The following is a 20,777-nucleotide window of genomic DNA, read 5'->3' as shown; positions in this document are numbered from 1 at the left end:
GAACATGGCTACCCCAAGATAATTGTGAAAAAATCAGCAAAGCGGGCATACAAAAATCATCAAGACACCCTTCTGGAAAAGACCAATAAATCCCCCATAGATAATAAACTGATTTTAGGTGTACACTTATACAAACTTAAGTTTCAAGATACAGAACATAGTGTATAAAAACTGGCAAGTGTTTGACAAAAAGGGAATGAAAGAACAATGACCGCCGTTTGGCTACAGAAAGAGCACCTCCATTGGAAACCTAGTAAGTAGAAGCAGGTTAGGCATTACTAAAGAAAATGGAAACGTCCTACAAAAGATATGGGGTACGGACCCAATTAAAGGACATTTTCCATGTGGGAAATGCAAACATACGAAAAACAGTGGATATTGGACTGACCCAACCATGGATACAAAATGGCTTTACGAATTTTTATTCTGACCATGTGGTGTACATGATCACTTGTCCCTTTGGACTCCACAATATAGGTAAGACCAAAAGAAAAGTCAAAGTACGAATCATGGAACATAGAGGTTGTCTGAAAAATGAAGTTGAGGTGGCCCCCCTAGTCAAACACTTTGCGATGAAAAAACACAAGCGGGACGATTTCTTGTGGAACATTTCTGCAGCAAATCCATGGTGGAAACACAAAAGTAAAAGGGAAGATTCTAATCCGAAGGGAGCAACAACTTATTTTCATGACCAAAAGTGACAGCAGAGGCCTCAACAAGGAGGTTGAGTGGCATACAATCTAAACTCATCCTCGCGGAGTGGAGAAGAAGGGTGAATTTGACACCAGGATGTTCGAACCTCGCTAGAGTCATCCCGTTAATACAGTACTGAGAGACCCGGGGAAATTACTATTGGTCCACTCCATCCAATAGACTGAGGTTGGTATGGTCATGTGGTTCGCTAAACGTAGGAGTAAAAAACCACTGGGTACAACTAGCCGCAAAAGAATCATGACTACACTGAATTAGTTAATCTGAAGGTCATGGTAGAGTTACCTCTCGAGTACTTCTATCTACATTATGACTGTATAACTGCACACCGTCCATTTTTAACTACCCTAATGGACAGATAACGAATATGGCTTGGCTCACTTCACATTATACCAGGTCTTAATAGAATAGTGCAAGATTATGTCTAACAGTCACGTGCAGATATTTGCAATGTTTTACCAACTGCACCACATCTAGTATTCTAGTATTCTAGTATGAGGGGTGTCAGTGTCTACCCATACTGAGAGGGCCGAGATGTTAGTAGCCAGAACCCAAAGTGTGTCAAGATAACCTGTACTCAGCGTTCACCAATGCGGGACATAACTGCGGCCCCACACAAAGTTGGCCGCAATACGAGCCGACAGAGTATCAAGAACCTATATGGATTGAACAGGTTCCGGCGGTTACAACCACTTCTACGAACACAGAGAAGTGTCAGGATAACTTGTACGGAGCAGGGCAGGCAGAGGGAAAAAGTAGCAAAATCAAACGCCGTCACACTAAGAGGTAAGGAAACAAGCCCACGTAAGAGATTACTGTAGTAAACGAAAGTAACGTGAGTGGCAAGTGTCCTCCGTATCTAGATTTAACGAGAGAATGAAGAATGCGGCCAAGATGAGATGTGGCACATTTAAAGAGTACGACAGAAAATTAGAAGCAGCAACCGTAACTGAAGGTGATCTGCGCGCCTTCATAGGTACGTGCTGGGTGACAGATAGTCCAGTCTACAAAAATCAGCTTTGTCCAAGAGTAGAGATACTGTGAGGAAGGGAACACCGTTCAACATTCCAGTAAAACAGCTCATGTCTTGATTGTGGATGGATAAACTATGAGAGCCTATAAAGGGAAGTTGATGCCCTAATCCACAGTGTATGCCAGACACCCCACAGGTAATCGCACAATGTGAGGGAAGTGAAGAGAGTGGAAGGATAGGTCCCGACCACTCTGATGAACTAGTTTAGCAGTAAGTGCGAATAATATCCTGTTTTTTCTTATCTTATAGTTAAAGAGCAGGAGCTCTTAATGTTATCAAGTCATTATAACTTGGTCAGAAGTGATGAAAAGGAAAAGCCCCTAAAAAAAGGTTCATCACAAATTGGGTTGTAGAACTGAAAACATGTTGATCAAGAGAAGAGGGAGGATAATCTATTAATTTAAGGTTACCTCTTACCATTCCCTGAAATACTTTCCCAAAGGTGGTAAGAAAACAGAAGAACTTCACTTGTATATGTCTTTTTAAGGTGTAGTAAGAAGGTATATGAATTTGCTGTTTTTGGAATTGTATTAGCGTATTGGGATCACATTGAAGTTATTGATTATAATGTATTTAATTGTTTGTGAATACAATTGTGATTTTTTTACTATACCGCAAGAGTTGGAATTGGTAAATGTTTTTTATAAATTGAGAACAGTATATAGTCTCCACAGATCAGAAAATATGGGATAGAGTGGCACCTGATTTTTGATGTTATTGAACCCATCCAGGTATAGGTTGTACGCCACACACCTCTAGCGCTATAGGAGTGATCCAGAGTCTCTTGCTTGTTGATATTTCAAAAAGGTCCAACATCTGCATTCCTGAGTGCTGCTGGAAAACACAATTTCCTGCAGGCAGACATGGCTTTTTAAATTTATGCACCTCTGATCTAAATTCTAATCGATGTATACCATAATCTGTTGGCATGTAAATCTATAAATATAAGCCATGCCTGGTTGTGGTATGGGAACTGCAAAGAGCACACAATTATACAGGTCTTTACGGCAAACACATAAACCCACCAGGATACCCTTCAACTAAAGTAGGATAAGCATTTTAAATAAATGCAGTTGGGTATTTGAAGGTCAATTCCCACTCTCCCTCAGGATAGAACAGAAAGAAACAGAACACCTGCTTGATCCTGCAGTTTACGACAGAAAGGAAAAATGACAAGTGCCATTTTACTTACTAGTGGGCATTACAGGTAATGGTTAAGGGCTCCACATGTTATCTGGAGGAAAACAAATCGAGAAGACAACTCAATAAGCAGCAATTTAGGCTGGTTCGCTCAAGTGTAGCTCATCTCAGTGTTAACAAGGGGATCATAATTGCACACAGATTCCAGTTTGATAATGTACGAAAATAGGCTGAGCATCAAATAATTGGTGCTACCATTCCCCGACAGCAACACTTGTCTAGCCAGGTTGATGATGATGATGTGACGTGGCAGACCCTCCTTTTCGCCCCCCTTTCCCTTGCTGAACACCTCGGGTTGAGTGTATAGGTCATGTACATCTGCACGTCCAGGGTCCTTGATGCCGAAAGATAAAAAATATAAGGCTCTTAACACCCACTGGGCCAATTCAACAACCTGTTTAAGGAGGGAGGAAACGCTGCCCTTGGATTACCAACTCTAATGCCTGCCCCTTACCATCTTCTCCTGTATGGTGTAGCTTTACTAAAGCTATGTGTGAGGTCACAATCACGGTATAAATATATCCTTCAAAAATTGACAACTGAGTTAAAAACATTTTTTTTACAGAAAACGGGCCCCAACCTCGGAACTTACTGGATGAGGAATTTGCAAACCGGCAAGTGCTCTCGGGCCAGGTGCACTACTAATATAGGTCACAACTAATTACCTTCCCTCTTCTTCCAGCACAGAGTTGCTAACTTGACCCATGTTGCCAGAGTCACCTTTATCCATCATTCCCTTTGCACTAACAGCACTTAACATGGTGCACCTTGTGGGAGCGTGTCGTATGTAGAAAGCCACCAGATCTCCACTAAAGAGCCTGCCGCTCTCGACTCCTTCAATTGTGTAGGATACTGGGTTTTAGCCCATCCAACATCACAACTTTCTATGACTCATTATGCTACTTAGGCCCAGGTAAAGGTGACTTTCAAGCCTTGGTATGAAATTGTGTACTTCTCTAAGGTGGTCCCCATCAACCAGAAACATGGACTATGGACTATGGACCTCATTGATAGGTTCGTGTTCCTCGTTGAAGCGGACAACAAAAATGCTGGCTCCAAATTATCGGTAATGGAGCAAGCATTCAGTTAAGTGGACGATTGACAAACCACGAGGCTCTGTAGTTTTAGTGCTCCCCCTTTTTAGGGTGTATAGCTGTGAGCAAAACTCTATGCCAGCCAACACCACATACATACTTTTGATGTAACTTCCCGGATAATGAACTGTTTAGCATTTACAATTGGCTAACATTGTTGCCTTCCAAATGTCATGTATAGTGTATGTGGATTGACTGCAGCACAACATCTTGGTGTTCTCATTGGGGCAGCATACATTCTACATATGATACAAAAAAAACGCAGAAATAATCGTTAACTTCCTTTCAACAATATGTCATGACCAGCAAGCTGTGAAAACCCTTTTCTTTCTCACCATGGACTTCAAAAGTGTGGGTGACTGTGATAAGGCAGGCTCAGCATTTGAGGATGCTTCAAAAACGTTCTTCTACCCAACTTAATGCAGCTCATTGCAGACTTCGAGAACATATCTCTGAAGCCAGGAAGAAGGTGCATTGGCTACCCATTAAAAAAAAAGGACAGTCTTTAAAACCCTTACATTGACACACAAATACATCCATAACTTGGCACCTCTATACCTTGCTCAAAGAATTCTCAAGCCTAGTTCAGCCAGACCCATAAGATCTGCCTTCTCTAACAGGATCGCCATTCCTAAAACACAGAATGCGGGCTGGAGGGTCCACTTTCCCCGTACTGGCAGTGACGCACAGGAACTCACTGCCGCCACACATGTATCGAGACGCACTTCGCCTTCAGGAAAACACTCAAAACAATGCTGTTTATCTAACAAGCTCTCAGGCATCATGACCCTAGGTAGACAGAAAGTTCCTTCCTTGCTAGCATGTAATTTATAATCTATCTGAACAATGATCTAAAAATTGTAACCTTCTACGTATTTGCTCTCATCAGACTGTCAACATTATCTACCCAAGATAGTTTTACCTGGAAGCTCACTGTAACCATGAGCAATTGACCGGACTGTAACGAAGATGATTTCATGCAAATAACCTGAATGTAACCAAGAAGACTTCTTGCAACAGCGCCTCGATGCCCTTGGGCTGTTAGTGCGCTTTAAAAATCCAAATAAATCATCCTCACAGGTGAAACAGAGTTTCCCCTTAATAAATGATTCTGTTAACCACTCTACTCCTGTTGCTTCGTGTGATCTCCCTGACGTAGCAATGTCCCCATAAGCACAAAATATTGGGGCCGCTACCCTTTTTGATTGCAGGGTTTCGAATAATCCCCCTCACCGGCAGAAAGTGGGGCGACACGTGCAGCGTGCTCCACTACAGAACAGGTGTTCACGCTGGTGAAGCGGGATACTAAGGTTGTTGCCAGAACTGGTGGCAAAGAAAGCGCAAGCGGGGCAGTTGCTGCTTTGCACCCCTATTTGCTCCTAGGATTTGCTTGTGCCATAACAATTTGAACATCTTTTATAGATGGTGACAAAATAACACAGTTTGCCATACTTAAAAGTATCCAGAGGTGGAGGTCCTACTTGTTTTGTCTGGAAATACTACACAGGCTTCTTACGTCTTTGCAACAAACTGCTTCCATGATCCATCTCTCTCAATGGCGGGTGGACCAATTAATTTGGCAAAACACTTAGTAAGGTTTATTTAAGAGAGCCAAATGTACTTCCAATGATCTAATTCATAGGCATCATAAGGTATGCTAAATCATTCTCATTTATTTTCTGTGATAATGGCTTGGATACTGCTCCCCACTTGGGAATTCTGTGTATTGTCACAACCAAATGACTGGCAGATAACTCGGGACTCTTGGCCAATCTGGTGAAGAGCACAACACAAAACAGCCCCAGGGCTCGGGATGCACTGGGTATGTGAACGAATGGGCTTCAGAGAAATCACAAGATAGCAATTCCAATGTGTTTGAGGAAAGCAGTCCATCAGCCCTGCCTCACCTCCCTGCGTTTCCTCCTCCTGGCAGTCAAATATAAGTGATAACATGGAAAGAGGTTTTAAGTGTCCCCTGCACAACATTTTAAGACTTGCTTGGTTTCTTCTGCTACCTTCATTATAGTCTGGATGCTGGGCTTTCTGTGCAGTCTCCTCCATCTGCCAGACACAAGAGGCCCGGGTTCGTTTTAGGCAATTCTACATCTAGAGTATACCTTGCAATATCTCACTGGGACCAGGGATCTTTAAGCCCGAGCCGAGGGAGTCGGGGACGATGCTGACAATTTTTGCCAGCAAAAGGTGGTCAGGTACCGATTCTGCTGGTCCTTTCTGTAACCCTTCTTTACCTCCTATCCTGCTTCACTCTTTCTGACCTCCTCTTCCCTTCCTCATTAACGGCTAACAGTTGGAGCTTTTTCACTGCCCCCCTCAGCTCTCCTTCCCTAGATGAATCTGTTTTTTCACCCTTATGTAATGTCGTCCTCTTCTTCTCCCCTTCACTTTTTGCATTAATTTCTCTTCCTCCCATATTGCGTCTTTCCAGTCTCCCTCCTTCACACACTCTGCTCCTCTGCTCTCCCTCCTTCACAAACTGCTGTTATCTCACAACCGCACGTTGACCATCCATTTGATTTACATGCCTCCGGGACCATTGGGGACCTTCGAAGATGACCTCACCAACCTTATAACGAACAACTCTCAAAACCACTCCCAAACACTGCTGCTGGGCGATTTCAATATTGGCCTTAATGACCCCGATAACAAACATGCTGACACTATCGCAGCCCTACTCAATGACCACAGGCTCACCCAAAAAGTCCTCGCCCCGACTCATATTAAAGGCAGAACCCTCGACTAGGTATCTGACCTCAACTGCAATATTGCTATCACCGACATCGTCCCACAAGCTTGGACGGACCACTATTTAATAAACTATACCGCCACACTTGACCTTTTGAGCCCCAAAATCATTAACATGGCACCACCCCTCTCTACTAGAAGTAAGACAGACATTACTGCAGAAAAACTAATCCCGCTCCTCCTCCCAACCATTAATAGCCTCGACAAGAACACTGACCCTGACACCCTAGTAGACATCTTTAACAAAGTTATGACCTCTGCATTAGACACCATTGCTCCAATCAAACTGCGCAAAAGCAAGCAGGATGCTCCCCTGAATGCCTGGTTCATACCCCAACTTAAGGACCTAAGAAAACAAAAAAGAAAGCTCAACGCCATCTGGCGCAACTCTCCTACCGAAAATAATAAAGCTAAACTAACCCAGCTATCCAAACTCTATAAGAAAGAAATCACTAATACAAAAAAAACCTCTTTAACGACAGAATCATCAAAGCTAAGTCAAATACTAAGGAACTCTTCTCTATCCTCCGTGAAATGGAATCCCCCTTACAACCTATAGACAGCTCTCCGAAGGATAAGATTTGGTGTACTAATATACAAACTGCCCTATCCAACAAAATCACTACCCTCCAACACAAAATAAAACAAAAAAAGGACTCCCTGGTCATAATCCACCCCCCCCCCCTAGAATCCAACACCATGCCTCCTTTCAGTTTCAAAACCATATCGGTGGTGGACACTGAAAAAGTGATTCTCTCACTGAAACCATCTAACTGCAAGGGAGGCAGTTGCCCAGCGCAAATAATAAAGGACGCAGCTAGGGATCTAGCCCCTTTCATATCGAAACTTATACACTCTTCCTTTAAATCCAACACAGTACCAACTAACCTTAAAGAATCCTGGGTCCTCTCCTTACTTAAAAAACAAACCCTCGACCCCTCCATCCCCACTAACTACAGACCTACCACGACAGTGCCCTTCCTTCTCAAAATTATTGACAGAGTGGCATACTTACAAATCCAGGACTACCTGGAAGCCAACCACTTGCTAGGCACCAGACAATCAGGCTTCCGCCCCCTCCATGGCACCGAAACATCCTTGCTTGACCTCAAGACTAAAATTGAGGAGTTGAAGGATAGCAGAAAAATGGCCCTGCTTCTCCTACTGGACCGGTCGGCCGCCTTCGATCTGGTGGATCATACAGTCCTATGCAGCCACCTCAAGATCGCTGCCAATTTCACAGGGGAAGCTATAACATGGGTCCAATCCTTTCTAGCTAACCGGACTATGAGAGTCTTCTCAACATCAACTTGTGCTGATCCAATCCAAATAACATTCAGAGTCCCACAGGGCTCCTGTGTCTCACCCACCATGTACAATATCTTCACCAAGACATTGTTTGATATGTTGGACAGGCTGGGCATCACCTACACAAATTATGCAGATGATACCCAGATCCTCATACCCCTTTCGGGCAACTATGAAACAGACCTGGCCTTGGTGAACAAGATATAAATCCTCATTCAGGCATGGATGGTGACCCATGGCCTCTGCCTGAACGACGATAAAACTGAAATACTGCTCATCAAAAAGCAAGTTAGCTCCCTCGCCTCCTCAACAGTTTACACTTGCAAGCTAATCCACACTGGCAGACCTTTCCTCTCTAGCACTAACTGTATTACCCTGGCCAATGCATTAATTATGTCTAGACTATTGCAACGCCCTGTACTCAGGAGCTAACAAATATAACACGGACAAATTACGACTGCAAAACAATGCCCCAAGAGCAGCACTGAATGTCCCATCCAGAAACCACATCTCTATACTTAGGAAAAATAACCACTGGCTAAAAATAAAAGACAGAATCTTCCTCAAAACTATCTCCATAACTTCCAAATGCCTTAGCTCCCCCATACCTAGCAGAAGAATTCTGAGGAAATCCACAATCCGACCCACTAGGACTGCCAATTCATTCATGCTTGAAACCCCATGATTCAAGCGTTCCACAGCTGGAGGAGCCAGCTTCCCAGTCAAAGCTGCGCAATATTGGAATACACTCCCAATTGACCTTAGACGCCCACTACCTTACACCAGCTTTAGACATAGCGCTATTAACTGGCTCTGCACCAACAACCTTTAACCCTAGTCACCTTACTATCCTTCTGGACGCACTGGCCGAGCCCGGCCTCCAACTGTTCACCTGGGTCAGCGAGCTCTAATACTTTACACTGTATTATATGATCTGCACTTGCACATAAATATTGTATATGCTGTATAAACCTATTGTAAATAAGTGGCCTTGATTTGTACCTAATCATGTATACCCCCCCTTTCTAGATACTGTATTCCATTGCATTTATTACTGTACTGTACATCATCTGCATGTATGTGATTGCATACAACAGGCACTGTAACCAAGCCTCGAGAATTCTTTTACTGCTGCGCCCGTCTACCTGAGGGTTTGGTGCGCATTACCAAATAAACTCTCCAGTTCTTTCCACTCTCCGCGCTGGTCTACACATCTTCCTCTTAGGGTTCCCCTCTCAAGGTCTTTGCTTTCTCCTATATACCACCTTCTCCTACTATCCTCTCTAGGTTGTTGCCCTTTTTTGTGCTTCAGTTCCTTCCTTCATCCCCAAACAGGCATTTACCCTTTCCTTTCTGTTTATCCACACTCTCCTCCTTCCCTCCTCTCACCATTTCTTTAACTCCACCACGTTCGTCCAGATTACTCTCTTTGCCTTGCATCACTTGCAGCTTACTCTCAACTGTACATCACTACTGCAGTGTTCTTCCTGCGATATACACCAGGTTATTACTAACGGCAGCTCTTCTAGCAATAGGTACCCACCTTCCACTGCTGCGCAACCTGGATTGCGTTCAGCTGTGGGGCTGAGCACAGGGATAGGTTGCTGCATTTCCTAAAGCTTTCCTAGCTGTGTGCAATTGTTCTGTGCCTCTAGTTGCAACTTCACAAGCTGAACTCGTAAGAGGGCGTCCACCATTTTGAATTTAATTTCAGTGTTAATTTCTGCGTTTGTTGCAGCTGGCCTCCGACTCTGTAATTGTTGCCTGAATATATTAGCATTCACTGTTCCGCACAAGCAAGCCTCTTGTTACATGAAACTATAAGCCAACTTTTTAAAATATTAAAGCAATGGTGAAGGCTTGTTTGTAGGCCGTAGGACTTCCCAGTTGCAAACTTCCTCATGGGTTCAATGCTCTTTGGCACGTTTGTAATATGTGTATGAGACTTTTCATATTATTCCATGAACCAGGAACAAGAAACCAAGCATCAGCAAGAGGAACCAAATCCGATTTCGTCCTCAGAAATCATAGGTAGCATGCATACCTCTGTGACCATCATTTCATTTAGAAAATTAAGGTTCTTCCATAGAAAAAAAGCAGCTCTTAAGGATAAAGAAATATCCACCACTCCCTCCCCAACTAACAGAAATGTACCTCCTCCCAACCCCCTCCCCCCCCCATCATAGGCCCTTAGAACCATGTGGAGGCATTATACCAGTATGAAACCAGCAATGGCCAATCCAGATGTTAGGACTTACAACTCCTGTCAAGCCTAGCTAGCAGAGACAACGGTAAGAGGCAGGGCTGCAGGCTTCCCACCACTGCACTATACAATTGTTCGATCGCATTGTAAAGTTAGAGGCCTCATGATGACCCTGATAATAAACGATCCTCTCAGAAATGTCTTATTGCTATGTTTAGAGACTATTTGTTCAATCTTGTTGGTATACAATAGATTAAAGGTTCAAGAGGCCAAGAGCCTGTTCTCCTGTAGGGCATGCATATTCCATGTTTTGTACTTTCATGTGTTCAAAAGGGACCCTGAATACCAAAAATGATTTCAAATCCCCCTATTTGGCATATGCTCTCTCTTCAGTGAAAAGGATTATTGAAAAGGTTTTGGTACCAATCAAGGATATCTTGCATCTTTTCAATAAAAGTACTCGCACAGACAAGAGGAATTTAGTGAATGGTTCACAGGAGCTATGAACCAATGCGTACTGTGATGAGTCTAGGGCATTTGTCCCTTCTCCCCAAGGGGAGCCACCCCCATTAAGGCTAGGGAGGTGAGCCCACTCCACAAGAACCCTCCCCACACCTCCCATGACCCAAGGGCTTGGGCAAGCAGGACCTCACTTGGAGAGCCGCCCTCTTTATGGGATGAGGACTCCCAGGGTAGAGTCAGAAAACTCTGTACTCACAACTCATCCCATATGGAACCACAGAGATTTAAGGGTGATAAAGCTTTTTATTTGACACTATGGTAACCCTCCTCTGACTCAACCTCTTAATCCGAAGCCCTTTACCTCTCATTACAGAGATGACTATAAAAACATTGGGGTCATCACCTGGAGGAGGAGACTGACGCAGAGCTGAGCGGTAGGGGAGGAGATGCACAGAGCGGACCCGCTGCTGGAGCACGAAGAAGACTGCCTTGTGGGCCCAGAGGCAGTTAAATTCCACCAAATTCAAGGATGTCGGGTGCAGAAGCTCTTCAGCCCTCGTACCAAGAAAGGGAGAACACCACGCATCGGCAAGGCCCAGAGAAGGCCACCACAACCAGAAGCAACCAAATGGCATGCAGAGACAACCGCTGTCAACAAAGGCATCACCAACCCTCCCTGGCAGAAGGGCTGCGAGAAAACAGGTACTTGGGGAGCCCAGGAAGAAGGGAAGCGGATGGTTGATTGCTGTGAGGGGGGGGAATTAAACCCCAAACCCTTTACTGGCTAAGGAGTCTGGAAATAGTCTAAATCTACACCACTGATCCCCGAGTGAAACAAAACAAGTTAAGCGCGTAGAAAGTACAGAGAAGCAAATTGCCAAAAGGAGAAAAGGACAATCACTGGCGGAAATCAACGGGAGATGTCCAAGGGCTCGAGAGCCTGCGCATAGCTTACAGCAGAACCAAGGGGTCCGAAGAGCTGGTAACACTGAGAATCAAGAGAATACGAATATTGAATTGCAAAGTGTAACATTCACACTCCCCTGGAGTAGGAAACCTGGAAGGAGGGAGATGGACTTCAACATAAGACATTGAAGGCAGGTATTAGTCGAATACCCCACTGGACAAAAGAAATTAAAGCTTTGGTGATTGGAAGGATGACAGTCTGAGTGACTGTTTTTGGATACGAGGAACTGAGAAAGATCTTTGCAAGAACTGTTGCAGTGACCCAGACGAGGAACCGCGTCCTTGGAGGAACATTACATTTTGAAGGCTGTCTGGAGCAAAGGGGGTTAGTTGACAGGTGTTGAAAAAACCCCAGAGTGAAAGTCCATCTATTTGTTTTGTTTGTGGTCATCTAGTGATAGGGCCAGGTAGTTGAAAAGGTTAGGACGGAGGACTGAGTTTTGTTATTTGGACATTCTGACGAGCACCTTAGTTTTAATTTCTTAGAAAAGGAATCCCCTTTTAGGAGTAGGGCCAGTGATGAGTTTTCTTTTCATTTAAATAAACTAAAGCTGAATCATATCCTCTGGTCCGAGTCTTTCTTCGGGTCTGCCACAGTACATATTACTAATGCGTTTGCCCCATAAGCAAACATGGAGTCCTTCAGGAGTCAACCTATGATCTCCGCTCTCTCATCGATTCCCAGTATACTTCAGATTGGGGTAGGTGGACCAAATATACAAGAATGTACCTGTCACCCAATAACCCTCTCAACAAAGCCCAGTCTTGTTCTGTGCAAAATACGCCAGAGTCTCTGCTATCTGGTGTTCTTTACAACCAATATACAATATTTTGTCGTGTTCTTCCTTGTATTGCATATACATTGAGAATGGGTGTTTTGTTGCAGATTTGTTTCTACTCATCCTCAGACAGTGCTTATCCAGAGTCTTTGTGCCATGCGTCCGTATTTGTACCCTTGCAGAGTTGTTTAGGAGGATGCCAAAACAAAGTAAATATACTTTAGAAGCCATTTGGAGGAACACAAATAAACAAAATGGCCTCGTTTCATTTGTTTGAAATCCTTATGTAGTAGCCAATGTCTAATCTGCAAGTATCTAGGCCTAGCTCCTTTTCCTATTCTAAAAAGGTCTTTGCACTGAAGGCGAGGCCTATCGGAGCCAACTTGAAATATGAGATGCATATTTGCAACTGACTCTTAGCCAGTCCGCCAAACCCTCCTTCTGTAGGCAAGGGTAAACTGCCAAACTTCCATGAAGAGATCTGCTGGGCCCCTACAGGTTTTGTGTGGTATCTTGGAATATAGTCTATCCCACACCAACATGGCTGATCTAACGAACAGGAGCTCATTAAGGGATAGCAGACTGCCCTACTTGGATAACCACAAAACATACAGTAAAGGGAATCCAGTGAATTCATTCTCAATTTTCCACCACTTAGTGAACTTACAATCAACCCAATCTGCCAACACATGTTGCACTTGGAAGTATCTAAGTAACTTCAGGTGGGATAGTCCCCCTTGGCCACGAGGGAAAGAGTCTGATTTGAGAAACCCTGTTGCTCGCTCCCTGCCAGATTGAAGTGTATTATATCCCTTTGTAAGGGATGCAGTGCCTTGTCAGGAATATGGACTGGAAGTGCTAAGAATGCATATACACGTTTAGTTAACAGGTTCATTTTTACAGAACAAAGCCTCCCCAACCATATCATCAACAATGTCCTCCATTATTTTAGCAAATATCTTTGTGCAATTAGCGACATACAGACTGAGATTTAAGTGGGCTCATAGGTATTTAAAACTGATATGGAGTAAGGGGGGAAATAGTTATAAGGATGTCCCACTTAGAAGCCAGGAGGGTTAGCTTGAGAAACTCAGATTTGTGTGCAACTTACCATGGACCCCCAAGACTTGTTTAAACTCTGCCATAGGTTCTTGAGGTGCTGGTATTGAGTTTTCTAGGTTAGAGAAAGTAAGATGTTGACAGCAAAGAGTGACACCATGAAGGTTTGAGCACTACAGCGGATACTGTATATTACAGGAAAATCCCCAATGAGTCTAGTTAAGGACTCCTCTACCAGGGCGAATTGGATGGGTGACATAGGACAGAAGTGGTGTGTTCCCCTGAAAAGATTGAACATGGTAGAAAGCTAGCCATTCATATGAAAACTGCTGCATATGTGGATATAATGGCATTCAGAAAGCCCACCACCTTTGCATGAGAAAGTTGAACTCCATCCAGCTGAACGTTTTCCCTGCATCGACCAAGACCAGGATGGAGAATGTCTTCCTTCTTTGGCCTCTGTTACTAAGGTTTGCTATTTTGCAGACACTGGCAGCTGCCTACCTGGGAACAATCCAAATGCATCTCATCGGGGATTTTAACAATTATTTCAGTCTCTTTGCCAACACTTTGGCATAGAATTTATCATCTAGGTTTGAAAGTGTGATAGGCCTATATAAGGAGCAGAGATTCAGGTTTCTGCCTGGTTTACGGAGACGTGCAATCATGGCGTCCCCAATGGAACTAAAGGCTGCCTTAGCCTGTATGATAAAACTAAAAGATACCGAGTGTGCTCACTAAAGATACTAGTGAATGTGTTCAGTCTGTGCAGGAGGTTGAGGGGGGTTATTTTCTAGGTACCTCTAAAGCAGTTACCAGAATCTTCAGTCTCTGGCTAATTGGGCCTTGTGTGACAAGAGTCAGGGGTTTGACTGACAGGTGAAGAACATGGACCTCTACCATTTTGGGGTAGGAGTACTACCAGGGTGTACGCTGGGGCCAGTCCTACCCATGAGGCATAGTGAGGAAGTTGAGAGTACCCCAATCCCAGTACCCTCTCTCCCCTCCTCGCCCGTATGTGTCTTGTGGGTGAAGACTGGGACCATTCACCCAAAACCATGCACCCTCAATTCTGGCCAGAGTTCCCTTTACTTTTTGTCAGCACTTCCAAGATCAGCATGCACCACCATACAGAGTGAGCCCGGCAGACTACAGGAGAGAGCAGACGATACCAATACCAAGCCTGAAGTCCCGTAGCCTGTCATCAGAGGGAAGTATTACTCACCACAGCATAGATTAAGCAGAATACTGTCCCAACATCCAGAAAGTATGCTTTGCATCAACTTGGGTGGGATAAGAGGTTTTGTAGCTTTGTACTACAATAGCCCAACTACAAGGTAAAAAACAGCTTTACATTTGGTCCCAGAGTAAGGTGGAACATGGGTCCAATGTGGGAAGGAGGGAAGGTTAAAGGCAGGATGTCAGGAGCGTAAAAGAACTGTTAAAGCAACCTAAAGTGAAGTATGTGCAGGTTAGGTCATGAGGTGGGACGAAGGACAACAGAAGGTGGAGCAGAGTTCTGAATAGTCTTTGGAGTAGTTGGATATAAGTGCCGGTAAGGTATTGTGTGCAAGAGTGTGGCACCCAGTTGGAGCAAATCTGCGATTGCTAGCGTGTATCTGATAGTAGTAGCAGAATGGAGAGCAAAAGATAAACTAGGGGTAGGTAGAGTGTGTAGAGGGTGAAGGAGAGCAGAGAGCGAGTTGGCATAGAGAGAGAGTGAGTGGAAGTGAGAATTGGTTTTAGGGAGAACAGAAGGATGCCTGGGAGAGAGAGTGAGAGCGAGAAAGGGTGAGGCAGGAATTACAGAGGGGGGAGTCTGGAGGGCGAGAGCGTGGTAGGGAGAGGAGTCTAGTGGTTGAGATAGGAGGGTGAGAAGTGTGGGAAGATTAGAGGGACAGAGGAGGAAAGCGGCAGGAGGAAAGACAAGCGAAGAGAGAAAGCAGGAGGGAGGAAGAGAGAAAGCAGGAGGAAGGAGGCAAGGAAGAAATAAAGAAAGAGGGATGAAGAAAGAAAGAGGAAAAAAGAACGAGGGATGAGTAGAGACCAGAGGGAGTAGAAGGTGAGAGAAGACATGGGAGAGTACGAGGTGAGAGGGAAGAGGGAGAGAAAAAGTAGTAGAGAGCAAAGAGGCATAAGATCAGGGAAAGGAGAGGAAGAATGGGAGAGTGTATGAGTGAGTAAAGGCACCATTTTAACACCATCCTTATGACTATCATTGGGGACACTAGAGTAGGTTACCCTTAGAGAGTCCCATAGGGAGTAAGATGGAGAAGTCCTCTGACTTTAGGCCCTCCCGTGTTAGAAAGGTTTCAGCAGAGGTTACCAATTGCTCATACTCGCGATGATCTTGGGAAATAAGTAAGCTTGGGTTCGGATTGAGGGTATCTGCGGGAGATTGAGGGACCAACCAGAGAGAACAATCTATTAATTGGATTATGTAATGTTCCCAGAACCCTGACAATATAAACTGTAAAGATTTGTTATTAAAAAAACCTTGAAACCTCCATTAGATTGTTGAACTTCTTAAGGCCATCTCTGACACTTATCTAGCCAAGCGTGAACATCCTTTGATCCCTCCATTCCACACTAGAGTACAGTTTGATGCTGAATTCCCTAATGGAATCCAAATGTTCCCCTTCATTTAAAATCCTCCTAGTTTTTATTTTGCCGTTCTAAATCTCTGTTCACCTTGATAAAAGCTTTTAGTTAGAAATCGAATAATATGCAGGGTTTACCTCCCCTCCCAAACTCCCGCCCCCCCCCCCACCGAAGTCATAAAATCCTGTGGCGACAGATGTTGTTCGCCCATTTGCAGATGTCTGAAAGCCTTTTTTGGGGGCGTCCGACTGGGGGCTGAGGTTTCTAGTCTTCTTGCAAGTCACAAGGCCGATTCTTTTCCCAAATCCTTTTAAGCCTTGCTGCCTAGTCTATTAAGTGACCGCTTCTTTATAGTGTGTTTCAATGCATCACACTGCATGCAATTAAATGCGTCAGTGGCCCTATTCAATTCGAACTTGTATTTTCTTTAAATAACATTTTATTTTGAAAATAAATGACTTACAATGTAGACAATCCCTAAGAGCAAAGGTACTCAGTCCTAGGATAAGGTGCTTTTGCATAAGAGTATTAGTTTATTGAAAGATTTCCACTGAAGAGATGGCTTTGATTGCCATGGAGAGCATTTAAGTGGAGTGGAGTACGTAGAGAAAGCGGTAGGAGGTATGGGGTGGGGAAATTATAGTTTGTGAAGAGTGGAGGAACAAAAGGGAATGAGAAGAAGGGCACAGTGAGATGCATTCAGTTAGGGGAGGCAAAACCATGGATGGATTTAAAGAGTAGCATCAGGAATTGAAAGAGTGATATTACAATGATAGCCATCCAGCGTGGGGATGGCAGGCAGAGGCAGGGAGGATCTGGGTAGGTTGAAAAAGATGTGTGCTGCAAAGTTGAAGACTTTGCTGAGGAGAGCAAATTAGTGGAGGGGTAGATCAAGAAGTAGGCTCTTGCAGTAGTCAGTAGTCCAGTTTGCTGGGCGCAAGAGCATAGATAAGGGGTTTAGTTGTGTGGTGTGTGGGTGGTCTTTTCTAATGTTTAGGAGGCTGGGTCTAGCTGCAGTGGCCATGATTAATGTTAGTTTCAGGTTGCTATCAAAGAGATCCACAAGATTTTGAGCAATGTGGGAGGGGGTCTAGGAGAAAAGAGATGGGAAAGGAGAGAGAGCGGTTGACATTGGAGGTATGAAGAAAGAAGACATCCATCTTTGAAGAGTTGAGCATGAGGCAGCATATGGCCATCCTGTGGCAAATTGCATATAGACATTTGGTTATGTGCTCAGACACTGCAGGAGTGAAGGGGAAGTAGAATAATAAAAGAGTATTGTCGGTAAAGAGGTGATAATTAAAACCAAAGAAGGACATTAGTTTACCAAGTGAGGAGGTATATAGGTTGAAGAGAAGTGGGACCACAACTGATCCTTTAGGCAGGTCCATATGAAGGAGGTGTTGAGGTCCCACAACATCAAGGATAAGTGGTCAAAACAAAATGAGGACACCCAGTTAAGTATGATGTCCTTGAAGCGATGGAGAGGGAGGATACACATTGTCAAATGCAGCTGGAAGGTCTAGAAGAATGAAAATGGAGGAGAGGTAAGAATGGTAGGCAGTGGCAAGAGAACTGGCAACATAAATAACCACAATCTTAGTGGAGTGTTTGGAACAGAATGCATATTGGAGGGGATCAACCATTAAGTGTACCTCAAGATATGCAGTTGAGTACAATCCACTCTAGGATTTTGGAGTGGGAGGGAGGGAGGGAGGGAGACAGACAGGTCTGTAATGGGAGGGTTGCTGGGTTCAGCATCTTGTTTCTTTAAGAGAGGTAGGAATGTGTCTGTTTTATAAGCGGCTGGGAAGATACCTGTTCATAGAGGTAGAATGAATAAGCTGGAGAGGTGATAAGAGGAGACACCAAAAGTTCCTTAACAATGTATGGTGGAAACAGGTCAAATGGTGCACAGAAAGGGATGGCAGATTGAAGGATGGGCAGATGTTCAGGGCAGAGGGAGCGAGAAGTGAGAAAGAGGAGAGTGTGGGTAGAGGAGAGGATAATGAGGGAGGGGGTGGTAGGGATAGAAGAGTGGACATGGTGTAACATTTTGGGGCAAAGTAGCAGGTGGAGATAGGGAAGGAAAAGGAGGGAGCGCTGATGTGGAGGATACTGGATAGTTTGTTGGGTGTGTGAGCGGAAAGAGGAAACAAGATTAGTGTAATTAGAGAATTTGGCTGTTTTGAGAATTGTGGTAGGGGTCAATGGAGAGACCTTGTAGGCAATGAAAAATGTGAGGCACAAACCACATAAGCAGCAACACATTATTATCCTCAGGAAGGAAGGGGTAAAGTTAGTGATTACTGAAGAGGATAGACAGTGCAGAGTTGAATTTAGGAAAGGAGATTTCAATGGAGTGAGCAAGTAGAAGAGAGTTGTCTTGGAGCAGAATTTTGGTTTGGTCAGGGTAGGGGGAAATGGAGTCAGGCTTCAATTTACATTTAAAATGAGGAAGGAGGATGGGAGAATACAAGCATAATCGAGAGAATGAAGTGAATTACAGACTGTTCAACGGGGGAGAGGTTCAATGGTGTGAGCAGAGACCAGTGTGGAAGATAGGAATATGATATTGAGAAAGTTGCCTTGGTTGTGGGTTAGAAGGTTGTGCAGATTGACCAGCGAGTTGTGTCAAGTTGGGGCTGTTGGGCATTATTCATATTGGAGAGGTTAAGGCCAACCATTATAATGGCAATAATATCAGCTGGGAGGGTTTTGAGGGGTCACGAACAGCGGAGAAGAGGTCGAGTGTGCCCAGTGGGCTGTAGATGGCGAGGATAGCAAGAGGGGTGTAAGTGAGAATTCAGCTCGAGCTATGCTCAAAGGAAGTAGACGTGAAATCGGAGATGGGAAGGGTAGCGATGATGCGTCATTGCTGATCATGAGGCCAACACTGCCACCTTTTTTTGGAGAGAAGGAGAGCTAGAGCAAAGCGGTCGTGCAAGGGTGGCGGTGTCGCAGGAATCTAGGTTGGGGCAATACCCATCACAGAGAGCTTGGGGCAAATTTTATCAAAGTGATCAGTGAGAATGGAGTTTTTATTGCATGGTGAGTGGGCCGAGGCCGTGAAAGCAAGATGGAGAAAGAAAAGTAAGAAGCAAGAAATAGGATTGGCAGGAGCATGATAGGCAAGGAGTGATGAGGAGAGCTTAGGGAGGGCCCACAGAGATCTAGATGGTCAAGACATGCAATTTCGGAAATAAAAGGGTCCTGGTGTGATGGATTGCCAGCTACAAGGGTGTGAAAGCCCTGGCTTTTTAATTTTTATTGCATAAAATGATGCAGGTAATTCTGTTTCTGAAAGGGCCATTTGCTAATCAAGACCCCTTACATGAAAGCTCCATTCCAAAATTACAGTGCGAACATGTGCCTTTGCTGGGATAGCCTAAAGACATCCTTAGGCCCACCCCTGCAGTGTCACAGGGCAGGTTCAAAAGTCACATGGGCATTCCTGACGCTGCTGGAAAAATATTTTCCTGCATGCAGAGATGGCTTTTTAATCTCTGCACCTCCGTTTCCAAACCTAATAAATGTATGGCTTAGTCGGGTGGCACAAAAATGTGAAACATAATCGATGCCGGTTGTGGCATGGGGACTGCTAGAGCTGGTGCCTCAAAGACATCACTGACATCACAAATTCACTTTCACACCAAGCTGCTTAACACTGGAGTTCCTATGAATTCAGCAGGCATGAGAAGGGAGTAGAGTTAGAGAAGCCAGAAGGGAGAGGTAGACAGAGATGGGTGCCACCTTCTTGGTTTCGTAAGTGCTCTCTACCTCGTCTTGTCCACACCATGTCCTGCAGGCAAGGCATTATGGGTGTCATGTCAGAATGCAAAGGGCCCTTGTTAGAACAGCTTGAATTGGACTCCCAACAGCAGGCTTCCTTTGGACCAATTCCATGTAACATGTTGCCTTTATTTGATTAATCTTAGGACAATCAAGCGAGGAAGCATACACTTTTGGACCTCTGTTGAGGGTCGAGTCCATTCCAAGGTTCTCACCTCCCATCTCCCCATAACTTTTGTTACTGCACTTGCACAATCCGAATGTCACAATGGCTATTAGCACCGTTTTTGTTTTGTCATGCCCATTCCTCACCACCCTCTTTTCGTGTTGCGCCTTGAAACACTTAGGCACATTATTAAAAAAAAACTATAAATAAAATAAATTCCTTCACTGCCAACCCGGCATTGCCTGCTATCCCTAGCGCTTTTGACCTGCAAGCCTTGGCCACTATTGAACAGCACTGCATCGTTGGACATAGTGCTGCTGCTCCCCGATTCAACACCAGCCCATATTCAAAAGCACCCAGACTCCTGTGTGGAATGCCTAAAAGCCTGGCTCAACACTGTTGCGCCCTAAAGACAAGAACAAAAGATACTGTAAGGTGGCCCTGTTCCCCAGTCCACTTTCTGTTACTACATTAATTTTTAAGCCCCCCCCTCCTTCTCTACTTTGTTCTTTAAGACATATCCTTTGAACAGTTACCTTGTGCCAGAACACCCCTGCTCATCTATCCAGAATGTCCTTTCCCAAGTCTGCATTCTCTGACTTTCTTCTACAGGGGTGGGTTTTGATTTTAAAAGTCTATA

At 44.4% G+C, this 20,777-nt stretch overlaps 1 protein-coding gene across 11 annotated transcripts in view; it reads right to left on the bottom strand.

Moving 5' to 3' along the window:
• MARCHF10 (membrane associated ring-CH-type finger 10) overlaps positions 1–20,777 on the bottom strand; it is a 1,025,913-nt gene that overhangs the window by 681,705 nt on the left and 323,431 nt on the right. The window contains exon 2 of one of the 11 annotated variants that reach the window (XM_069634139.1): positions 2,937–2,978. The exons of the other annotated variants lie outside the window; for them this stretch is intronic. The gene's annotated coding sequence lies outside the window, so the exon portion shown is untranslated. The remainder of the gene's footprint in view (positions 1–2,936; positions 2,979–20,777) is intronic. 11 annotated transcript variants of the gene reach the window in all.

Source organism: Ambystoma mexicanum, chromosome 13 (assembly GCF_040938575.1).
Source record: "Ambystoma mexicanum isolate Mex_15411 chromosome 13, UKY_AmexF1_1, whole genome shotgun sequence".
Taxonomy (NCBI): domain Eukaryota; kingdom Metazoa; phylum Chordata; class Amphibia; order Caudata; family Ambystomatidae; genus Ambystoma; species Ambystoma mexicanum.
The sequence above is the reverse complement of the archived record's forward strand: the minus strand, read 5'-3'. Positions and strand labels throughout refer to the sequence as shown.